Source organism: Tupaia chinensis, unplaced genomic scaffold (assembly GCF_000334495.1).
Source record: "Tupaia chinensis unplaced genomic scaffold, TupChi_1.0 Scaffold000215_1, whole genome shotgun sequence".
NCBI lineage: Eukaryota > Metazoa > Chordata > Mammalia > Scandentia > Tupaiidae > Tupaia > Tupaia belangeri.
This window is the reverse complement of record NW_006159690.1, coordinates 2,008,312-2,020,272: the sequence shown is the minus strand read 5'-3', so window position 1 is coordinate 2,020,272 and position 11,961 is coordinate 2,008,312. Positions and strand designations below refer to the sequence as shown.

Here is an 11,961-nt window from a genome sequence, read left to right as displayed (position 1 = left end):
TGGGAGAAAGTGTTAGGGAGTGTTGTGGAAATGTTGGTTTTCTGGCTAAGTCAGAAATTTTACATTTAGGATTTATTCAGCCCTAGAATTTAACGTTTATAGAACTTTTGAGATCCAAGGTGACTCATTACATGAACGTTTAGGAATTTATTCTAGAAATAGGCACTGAGGTAAATAGTAAATAATTATGTGGGTTTATATTATTATCTATCTCTGATAGAAATGAATATATATTCAGTAGTTACTGTAAATTAGTTATTATGTCAGAAACATAAATAAATTTTCTTGTATTAAAGAAGATGGCATACGAATAATCAGTTTTGATAAAAGCTCATATTTATTAGTTACATTAGGAACAGGAATTTAAAACATCTTCATTTGTCTTAAAATTAGAGGTCAATTTTTTTTCTCCAAATGCTGTAGAGAACTAAAAAGCGAATAATATATTACATTAACATTTTCCATTTAGCAGTGAAAGAATACCAATTACTGAATAAATGTGGTATGTCAGGGAAATAACGGTTTGATTGAGTTTTAATGACTGTTTATAATGTTTGTGTCTTTAAAAGTTTAAAGCGGTTCCTTTTAATAACAGTACATGCTAATTGGAAGGAATTTAGAATATCTGAATTTCTGAGTGATTTCTGTGTATGTAGAGATGATTCTCCCAATATCCTCTCGTCGTCTTGAACTCTTCTCATCTAACGACAAGGTCTCGCATCCTGAGTTACACCTCAGCTACTCCAAGCTCCCATAGTCAGACTAGATTCAGTCATGAACAGTTGTAACCCTGTGATCTCAGCTTCCCACTCTCTCATTAGCCCTTATCTTTCTTGTCTTCCCATTCTGGTGCTTTGACTCCAACTGTCATATAGCAGGACAGAGTCCAGGAATCCACCAGCTTTTTACCAACCCTCACTCCTCGAAATGCTGATTTCTCTCTTTGCCAAACTTAAATTATTTGTTGATTATTGTAATTACTCTCTTGCTTAACCTCCTCTTGGGCTATTGTACCCCTTGTATAACCTGAGTGCTGTTTAAATACATGCATGCTGGGGACCAGCAGGTGGCATGGTGGTTAAGGTGCAGGACACTCCCACATGGCTGACCACGGTTCAGCTTGGTGGCTTGCTTTCTCACTTCCCCCTCTTTCTCTCTCTGTCAAATTAAAAATAAATGTGGGACTGGCAGGTGGCATGGTCGTTGAGGCGCTGGATTCCCACATGGCCAACCATGGTTCAAGTCCTAGACCTGGTGGTTTGCTTTCTCACTCTCCCTTTCTGTCTGTCTGTCTCTCTTTGGTCAAAGTTTAACAAGAATGATAATAAATAAAATTACAAATAAATAAATCTTTAAAAAAGAAAGAATAAATAAATAAAATTTTAAAAAAAAATAAATAATAAAAAATACATGCATGCTCGCTTTATACCTGCACTTGTGTAGCTGAATGTGTCTGGAGAAAACCACACAATCTCACTTTAACTTTATGATCACAGATTTATAAGGGCATTAATATTGCCAAACTGTATATTTTCCTAGACCATTCATTTCTGACTATTTTAATTGACTTATTTCATGCCTCCTCCTCTTCCTTAAACCTCTAATTGCTCTTCCTCAGTTTCACTCTTAAGATGACTTTGCTTCCCATTTTGCTGAGAAAATAGAAAACTTCCGTACATTCCCACCATCACGTCTGTCCATCTACCATCCGTACCCACACAGTCTACGTGGTCACCAGTCAGTTACAATAGGTGAACTGTGGAGGCTAATTGCTGCACGTGCTCCTTAGAACTTCTCTCAGTTCATCAACTACAGGACTTTAGTAATTCTCCCTTCTCTTTTATAATCATTTTCTCCCTCTCTCTATCACTGGATGATTCGTATCAGTATTCATACATGCTGTTGTTTCTCCCATTTAAAAACCTCTTGCTTTTTTGCCCCATTCTCCCCACCAGTTTCCAATCCCAAATATAGTAGTCTGTCTTATCTGTGGTTTCACTTTCTGTAGTTTCAGTTACTCATTTACTAAGACTAGAGTTTGAAAATATGAAATGGAAAATTCCAGAAACAAACAATTTAATAAGTTTTAAATTGCCTGCCATACTGAGTAGTGTGATAAAACCTCATGTCACCTGGATCGTCGCTTTGTCTAGCGTATCCATGTGGTATATACTAACTGTCCATTATTCAGTTGGTAGCTGTCTTGGTTATCAGGTTGAAAAAACAAAGTATATTCAGTTGTTCCTCGGTATCCACGGGGACTTCCTGTAAATATCTACATCTGCAAATGCTCAAGTCCCTTATGTAAAAACGGCATAGGATTTGTGTATGACCTCTGCATAATTGTCCCTTAAAATATGCTTTAAGTCATCTCTAGATTGCTTATAATACCTAATACAATGTAAATGCTTTCTAAATATTGCTTTGTTGGCAAAGTCATGACATATTTGCATAAAAATGACTCAATAACTAATACGCTATGTTGCTTAAGGATTAATGACCTTTAGTAAAAAAAAAGTGTACGTGTTCAGTATAGGCACAATTTTTTTAAAAAGAAATACTTTCGATCTGTGATTGGTTGAATCTGTGGATAAGGAACCTATGGTTATGGAGGTCTGCATGTATAGGGTTTGGTACTGTTTATGGTTTCAGGCATCTTCTGGGGATCTTAGAATGAGAATGTATCTTCTTCAGATAAGAGGGGACTACCATATTTATTTGCTCTTCTTTGGAACAAAATTTCTCCAAGACTGATAAAATCCTTGCTGACTGTGTAGTCGCTCATTGTATTTTCTGTGAAAAGGTTTTTTTAATCTGCCAAGTGGTTTGTGCATTTGCTGGAGAGGGACAGAGAGAGAGAAAGAGAAAATAGCCAGCATGGGGATTAATGATGCTGCAGTCCCCTTTCTTCCATTTCTCTTTCCTTTCAGGATTTTGGACACACATGCACACACGCCTGGAATGTTTTTCAAGCCTCCAGTTCTGAGACTTGAACTACGCAGTCAGCTATGTGAGATCCAGCTGCCCTAAATACCATGCCAGGGGACCATCAAAAATAATTATGAGCATCTTCAAATAGAAACCGAGGTAGAAAGACTAGTTCAGTTGACCCTTGAACTACAGGTTAGTAATGCTAACTCCTTAGCCCCCAACTCCCCTTATGCAGTCAGAAATCCCCAGTATAACTTTTGACTCTGACCCAACTTAACTACTAATGACTTACTGTTGAATGGAAACCTTACCAATAACATAAACAGTCAATTAACACATATTTTGTGTATTATATGTATTATATATTGTATTCTTACAGTAATCTAGAGAAAAGAAAATGTTACTAAGAAAAATCACAAAGAAGAGAAAATACATTTATAATACTGTACTGCATTTATCAATACTGTATGTATGTTTACATTGTCTATTCACAAGATTGTTAGTACCTACATCACATATTGTCTTATGTGATACAAAACAGTGTAGATACTATACAGATTACTAGTACAAAACAATGTAGATACTATACATATTACTAGTACTAGACATCAAAAGTGAAAAGATAACGTGAAAAAGAAATTTGTACCTTTTGTAGGTATAATAGTTCATGTATTGGTAATGAAGAAGCAGCATTATGATTATGGTAATCAGTAAGATTGCTTGGAGTCCTGATTCTTACAAAATAACTTGATTGTAAGCAGCTCATGACAACATCTCAAGATTAACTCGAGCAGCTCTCTCTGCAGCGTGTCAGAGAAAGTGGTGATAGTGGTAGGAAAATAAATTTGTTTTCTTGATCAAAATCTAGGTTACACAACACCAAGAAAGCCAGTGACCCCATATTTGACTTTTGAAAACTATGACCTTTTTTTTTTTTATGATTTACGGTTTTTAAGGAAATCTCATAGCTTCTTCCTCAACCCTAGTACTTCTTCTTGAGATGGTTAGTCATTCTTTGAGAAAAGGTTTGGTTTAAGTTAAGCGTATGGGACCAGCAGATGGTGTAATGGTAACGTCGCTGGACTCCTATGTAGTTGACTGTAGTTCAAGTCCTGGACCTGGTGGCTTAAAACTTACACTGGGCTCATGTGCATGTGTGCCTATAATCTCAAGAAGAGAATGGGGGAGAGGACTATGGTGTGGCCTTCCCCTGGGGGATGATTTCTTACCTTTTGTGTCTCTGTCTCTCCAGTGAGCACATGTGCCCTATAGCAAAAAAACTCTCTGAAAAAAAATAGATAAAAATAAATTAAGCATATGTAATTACTTCCCAGATTTTGTCATTATTTTCATTGTGTATTAATTTATGATGTTTAAATCCTGAGATGTGGGGCTGGCAGATAACATGGTGTTTAAGGCAGCTGGACTCCCATATGGCTTACTACAGTTCGAGTCCCAGACCTGGGATCTTGCTCTCTCACTTTTCCTTTTCTCTTTCTGTCTCTCTCTCTCTCTAGTCAACTTTAAGAAAATAAAATGGAGACCAGCAGTTGGCATAATGGCTGTATCGTTGGACTCCTATGTAGTTGACCATGGTTCGAGTCCCAGGCCCAATGGCTTAAACTCACTCTGGGCATGTGTGTGTGTATGTGTGTGTGTGTGTGTGTGTGTGTGTGTGTGTGCGCCCAAGATCCTGAGAGGAGAAGGGATTGCGGCATGGCCATCCGCCCTGGGGGGGTGATTTCTCACTTTCTTTCTCTCTTTTTCTCTCTGTTTTTCTGGTGAGCGTATGCACCCTATAGCAAAAACCTCTCCAAAAATAAAGATACTGACAATGAATAAAATTAAATAAAATCATTCTTTTAAATAAATAAATAAATCTTGATATGTATACTACCTCAGAAATAATACCTCAGTGGAGAAATATTAGAAATTTTTTAAAATTTAAGTTTTTATATGTGTGTACATGTATATTAACATGTTTATATTTCTAGATATACATCTAGTGGTAAAATATAAGATTTATCATTTTAACCAATTTTAAATATACAATTCATTGCCATTAAGTATATTTAGTGTTTAAGCATCACCACTATCCATTTCAAAAGTTTTTCATCATCCCAAATTGAAACTATGTTTTCATTAAACAATACATTTTGATTTTTCTCTCCTTTCAACCCCTGGTAACCTGTTTCCTGCCTTTATGAATTTGCCTATTCTATGTACTTCATATGAGTAGAATGTCCTTCTGTGTCTGGCTTATTTTACTCAGCAGAATATCTTTAAGGTTCGTCTTGGTTGTAGCACATACCAGTATTTTATGCCTTTTGAAGGCTAAGTAATATTCTATTATATGTGTGTGTCCTATTTTATTTATACATTCATCTGTGGAAGGACATTAGCATCTTTCTGCTATTGTAAATAAAGCTGTTATGAACATGGGTATATAATTTCTGTGTCCCTATTTTCAGTTCTTTTGGGTATATTCCTATAATAGAAGTGAGATTGCTGAATCATATTGTAATTCTGTTTTCATATGCATTTTGAAGAAACAGCAGCTGCGTCGTTTTATATGTCTATGAGCAATGCATAAAGGTTCTGATTTCTCCATATCATTGCTTACACTTGTTATTTTCCATTTTAAAAAATAATGACCATCATAATGTGAAGTAGTATCTCACTGGAGTTTGGATTTTCATTTCCTTCGCTCCACAGATGTTATGTTGCTTTGCATTTAGTTCAATACATTCTTTCATTTTACTTAACAGGTTTAACCCGAGATTATTTAGAAAGATGTTACTTAATTTTAAGTATTTGGAGATTTTCCTATTTCTGTTTTCTAGTTTGATTCCATTGTGGTCAGAAAACATACTCTATCTGATTTTAGTTCTTTTACATTTATTGAGGTTTGTTTTATGGGTCAAGTTATAGTCTTTTTTAATTTTTATATTTGCCAGGGGATGCGTGCACTCTCTAGAGAGACAGAGACCAAGAAAAAGTGAGAAAGCAACCCCCATGAAGGATGGTCACACCGCAATCCCTTTTCCTTCACCTCACCCTTCTTTCAGATTTTGGGCATGCATGGATTTGTGCCCTTTTTTTAAAATTTTTAAATTTATTTTATTTAACTTTATTTATTATTTATTTATTTATTTACTTAAATTTGACCAGAGAGGGACACAGAGAGAGAGAGAGAGATTGAAAGAGAGAGAAAGAAAGTGAGAAAGCAAGCTGCCAGATCCAGGACTTGAACTGTGGTCAGCCATGTGGGAGTCCAGCACCCTTAAACATCACACCACCTGCCAACCCCAGTGCCTGGTGTTTTTTTCAGGCTGCCTGGTCTAGGAGTTGAACCATACCATTGATCTTGTGGGGGATCTAGCTCTTTAACCACCAGGCCATGGGCTAATGGTTAGATTTGGATATGGTTTATTTTGGCATGTGCTTCTTGGGTCTTTGAAAACAGCGTATATTCTGCTGTCATTGAGTGGAGTGTTCTTTAACTCCTAGTGGCTGATGGCGATGTTGGATTCTGCCATGTCCTTTTTGATTTTGTTTCTCAATTGTTGAGAGATCTCTTGAAGTCTTCAATTGTAACATAACTTATAGTTCTTTTGTTTAGTACATACATTTTTAAATTGTTGTGTCTACATGGTGGATTAGCACTTCGTCATCTTTCTTTCCTCTCAGGATTTTGGGCATGCCTGCACAGGTGCCCGGCATGTTTCTCCGTCCTCCAGGTCTAAAATTTGAACCATGCAGTTGGCCATGTGGGCCCTGGATCCATTAACCACTGGAGTGCAAGGTTTGCCCACATGGTACTTGTTATAAAATTTTTTTCACATAACGCTAAGATATCTTATCTTGGTGTTGACATACATAGATTGTCTTTATTCACTTGAGTTAAGATTTTCTTGGTTCTTAGTATGATGAGTGGCATTTGACTGGATTATAGACACATTGAATTTCTTTTTTCTTTTTTTTTTTTTTTAAGAGGTGTTTGCTATAGGATGTGTGCACTTGCCAGAAAGAAAGAGATAGGAGACAGAAAGTGAGAAATTACTCCCTGGGGGATGGCCACCCCACACTCCCTTCTCCTCCACTCTCCTCTTGGGATTTTGGGCGCACACACACACATGCACCCAGCATGAGTTAAGCTGCCTGGTCTGGGACTTGAACCGTGGTCGACTATGTGGGAATCCAGCGGCGTAACCATTACATCATCTGCTAGTCCCAAGTCATTGGATCTTATTTAAACATGATTTAGCATCTTTATCTGACATTGCTCTGGTTGAAGGTGGGTGGATGTTATCTTGTTGTAGACAGATGGGGTAGAGGTCCAGGTTTCCCTTTTGTCCTTTTTTTTTTTGGAGAGGTTTTTTTGCTATAGGGCGCGTGCGCTCGCCAGAGAGACAGAAAGCGAGAAATCACCCCCCAGGGGGGATGGTCACGCTGCAATCCCTTCTCCTCCATTCTCCTCTCGGGACCTTGGGCACGCACGCACACATGCCCAGCGTCCGGGATGCAAACCGCGGTCGACTACGTGGGAGTCCAGCGACATAGCCATTATGCTAACTGCTGGTTCCCATCCCTTTGTCCTTTCTTGATAAGCAAAGAGGGGAAGGGCTCCTTGTTACTGTGGGTCAGGAGTGGGAATTCCTGCTTCCCCTGAGTCACTGCTCATCTCACTTGGCTAGGAAAGACTATAGTGTGTCATTACTGTTCCTCACATGGCCTATACTGCCATCAGGGTGGGTATGGCCTCATTAACATGGGCAGTGATGGGAGTCCTGAGTGTCATTAGGCCTTCTCTGACACCACCTGTGATAAGGGGAAGGGAAGCCTTCTTGCCACTGAGTGGGAATGGAAGTCCAGATTTCCTGAGTGGTGTCTACTGACACGGTGGGGGTAAGTGATTCATTACTGCTCAATAGATAGGAAAATCCCACCCATGCTTGGACTTCTGTGACACTGCCTTGGTAAGGAGTTAGAAGCTAGCTCCTGACTTGGCCTTTGCTAGTGTGGGTGTGTTGGGATCACAGTTTTTCATATGATATTTGGCTAGAATAGAGCCATTATGATCTAAGCTTTTTTTCTTTTTTCTTTTGCTTGGCATCCCTTTTCTTGTCCTTTGACCGAGGAGAATAGGCTTTTGCTAGGGACTCTTTTTTTTTTTTTTTTTTGATACTTCCGGTTGAGAGCTTCTCTACCAGCATTGGACTATATAAGGCAAAAAGAAAATTTTAGGTGTGTCACTATTGTGTCATTCCTTCGATTCTAAGTTTTCCTGCTGGTCTGCTTTTTCGCTCTAATTTTGAAGTGTTCTTTGGTGTTTGTTTTATATGTAATGTCTATGGGTTTCAATTGTATTTAGTGGGAATAGGGGAAAGTATGTCTACTCCATCTTCCTAGAAACGAAAGTACCCCTGGATAACTTTTGACATTGAGTACTTTTCCATGTCATTATCAGTCATTCTTCTATTTTCCTTTATAAAAGATGTCTACTCAGTTTTCTTTCTATCTTTTTATACTATCTTTTGAAGTTGTGGTTTGTCTTTTCACTATTGAGATACGAGACTTTTACAATAAACTTTGGATCACAGTTCCTTGTCAAATATGCTTGTAAATATTTTCTTAGTGTGGCTTACCTATTCATTTAATTCTTTTTTTTTTTTTTTTTTGAGAGGTTTCTGCTATAGGGCATGTGTGCTCGCCAGAAAGAGAGAAAGACAGAGAGACAGAAAGCAAGAAATCTCTCCCCAAGGGGGATGGCCACGCCACAATCCCTTCTCCTCTATCCTCATCTTGGGATCTTGGGCACGCACATATGCCTGGCGTGAGTTTAAGCCACCAGATCCGAGACTCGAACTGCGGCCGGCTACATACATGGGAGTCCAGCGACATAGCCATTATGCCAACTGCTGGTCCCCTATTCATTTAATTTTTTAAAAGATTTTTTAATTTTTAATTTGATTTATTATCATTAATCTTCAATTTTGACCAAAGAGAGATGGACAGACAGAAAGGGAGAGTCAGAAAGCAAGCTACCAGGTCCGGGACTTGAACTGTTGTCAGCCATGTGGGAGTCCAGCACCTCAACCTCCACACCCCCTGCTGGCCCTACCTGTTCATTTTCTTAATAGTGCCTTTTGGTGCATAAAACGTTTTTTTTTTTTTGTAGTCATTTCTTTCTGTATCATGTCTAAGAGAGCATTGCTTACTCCCTAATTATAGACATTATGCTGTTTTCCTCTAGCATATTTATAGTTTTAGTATTTTATGTTTACATCTATGATACATCTCAATTTATGTTCTAATGTCAGGATTGAAGTTCCTTTTTTCCCTTGTATGGAAATCCAATTGTTCCAGCAACAGTGCTTCAGATAGATTGTGTTTTGCCTGTTGGATTGCTTTCTTTCTCTCTGTTAAGAACATGATAGTGGTATAATATGTACTTGAGAGCATAGGTAAGACAAAATGCTTATGTCTTAGTTTGTTTTGTGCTGCTGTAGCAGCATACCCAACACTGGCTAATTTATAAAGCACAGAGATTTACTTCTTACAGTTCTGGAGTCTAGGAAGTCTAAAATCAGGGTGTCAGTATCTGATGAGTGTCTTTGTGCTGTGTCATCCTGTGGTGGAAGACCAAGGGCAAGAGAACATGGGGCACAAGGAGAAGAAAGAAGGAAAGAGAAATTAAGTGGGGCTAACCTCATTTAAAGAAAAACTCAAAATAAATGAACAAATGAATGAATGAATGAATACATAAATAAGACTTGGGCTGGCCCCATACTGCAGCAGTTAAGCACTGTGCATAGGGTGCTGGATCCTACGAGACTGGCAGCAATTTGAATCCTGGGCCCGGCACCTTGGAGAAACACACTGGGCCTGTGTGTGTCAGTTCTCAAAATTCTGATAGGATGAAACAGAGGAAAAAAGGATGATAAGTTATGACCGAGCCCCTTTGGGGGTGATTTTTCTCTTTCTGTCTCTTTCTCTGTCTGGTGAGCTCATGTGCCTACTGGCAAAAAGAAAACCCCATAAAAACCAAAGCAAAAATACCTGTTAGGATAACTAATCTATTCCCACAATAATAACATTAGTCTCCTCATACCCTAATCAACCTCTTATTCAGCTCTGCCTTCCAGCAATCTTGGATTGGAGCTGAAGTTTCTAAGATGTGAACTTTGGGTGACGCAGTTCAACTATGGCAGTTCATAAGAGAAAAAAACATGAGGTTTAGAGCTGAAGACCCAGTTTCAAACTTTCATTGCACTATTTTATGGCTATTTTATTTTCAGATCTTGCTTAACTTCTTTGGACACAAATGCCTTTATTTGTAGGCTTCAAATAGTAATCTCTAATTTTCAGGGTTTGAGGGAGGTTTAAATGAGTTACAATAATAATAATAATAATAGCTACCTTGAGCGTTTATGATGTGCTAGTCATTCATTATCACACTTGATACTTTGAAATGTTGCTCTACCTATTACAAGTTGGTCACTCCAAAGAAATGTAAAGGACCTTCTCTTAAATAATGTGTGCCTGCAGAGGCATGTTGCAGTATTTTCATTCGGGTTGAACATCTTAGAAATAACATGTTTGGTACCAGCCATTGGTGTAATGGCTATGTTACTGGACTCCCATGTAGTTGACTATGGTTCAAGTCCCGGACCTGGTGGCTTAAACTCACACCGGGCATGTGTGTAGGTGCCCAAGATCCCAAGAGGAGAATGGAGAAGAAGGGATTGCAGCGTGACCATCTCCCTTAGAGGGTAATTTCTCGCTTTCTGTCTGTCTGTCTGTCTGTCTGTCTGTCTTTCTGGCGAGCACAAGCACCCTATAGCAAAAACCTCTCAAAAAAAAAAGAACATGTTCTTGTTTTCATTTTCATTGTCTATAATCATACATTTGTCATAGTTTTGCCTCAATAGTCTTTCTTTCTTGGATTAGGTAAGAAATATGGTATCTTGGGACCAGCAGTTAGTATAATGGCTATGTCGCTGAACTCCCATGTAGTCAACTGAGGTTCAAGTCCCAGACCCGGTGGCTTAAGCTCACACCGGACGTGTGTGTGTGCGTGCCCAAGATCCCGAGAGGAGAATGGAGGAGCAGGGATTGCGGCATGACCATCCCCCTAGAGGGAGATTTCTCGCTTTCTGCCTCTCTGTCTCTGTCTTTCTGGTGAGCGCATGCACCCTATAGCAAAAACCTCTATAAAAAGAAAAAAAAAAAGAAATATGGTAACTTTTTAAAAGATATATTTTCAGTCTAGCTAAAGAATGTTGTAAATCTTTTATTATTGCTGGTAGATACTTTCAATAGGGTCTGTGTATTCATTTCTTCTGGTTACTGTAACAAATTACTCCAAATTGATGGGCTTAACACAACAGATTTATTCTCTCCCAGTGCTGGAGGCCAGAAGTTTGAAATCAGTATCACTGATGGTTTGGGGCAGGGCCGTGCTCTCCTCAGAGGCTCTAGAGGAGAATCAGTACTTGCCTCTTCCAGATTCTGGTGGCATCTAGAAGTTTTTGATTTGTGGCTACTTCACTTATGTCTTTAAGGCTGGACTCTTCAAATCTCTCTTTGGTCTGTCTTCATAGGGCTTTGTTCTCTGGATGTTCTGTCCATATTTCCCTTTACCTCCTTATGAGTATATGCAAGTGTATTTAGGCTCTACCCACTTAAAAATTCCGAATGACATCTACAGAGACTTTTATCTATCTAGTCATTTAAAGTAATACATACAGGGTCCATGGATTAGAATGGGCAGACATTTTGGAGGACCATTTTGGTTATATGTTTTACTAAGATAATAACAACAAATAAAATAAAAGTATTGTCTAAAACTTAGCAGTGAACATTCCAGAGAGACAAAAAAGAGAAAAAAATCATGTTTGAATGAGTACTTTGTAAATTTTAAAGTATGATAAAGCTGCTTATAATTATTGTTACTGTTTTTTATTTTTATTTGTTTAAGGATTATTTATTTAATTTTATGTATTAGTAGTAGTATTTAATTTAACC

The 11,961-nt window shown here is 38.2% G+C and overlaps 1 protein-coding gene across 2 annotated transcripts in view; it reads left to right on the top strand.

Moving 5' to 3' along the window:
- The window catches only part of DOCK7 (dedicator of cytokinesis 7), a 213,522-nt gene that overhangs the window by 449 nt on the left and 201,112 nt on the right, over positions 1-11,961 (top strand). The gene's annotated exons all lie outside the window — the stretch shown is intronic.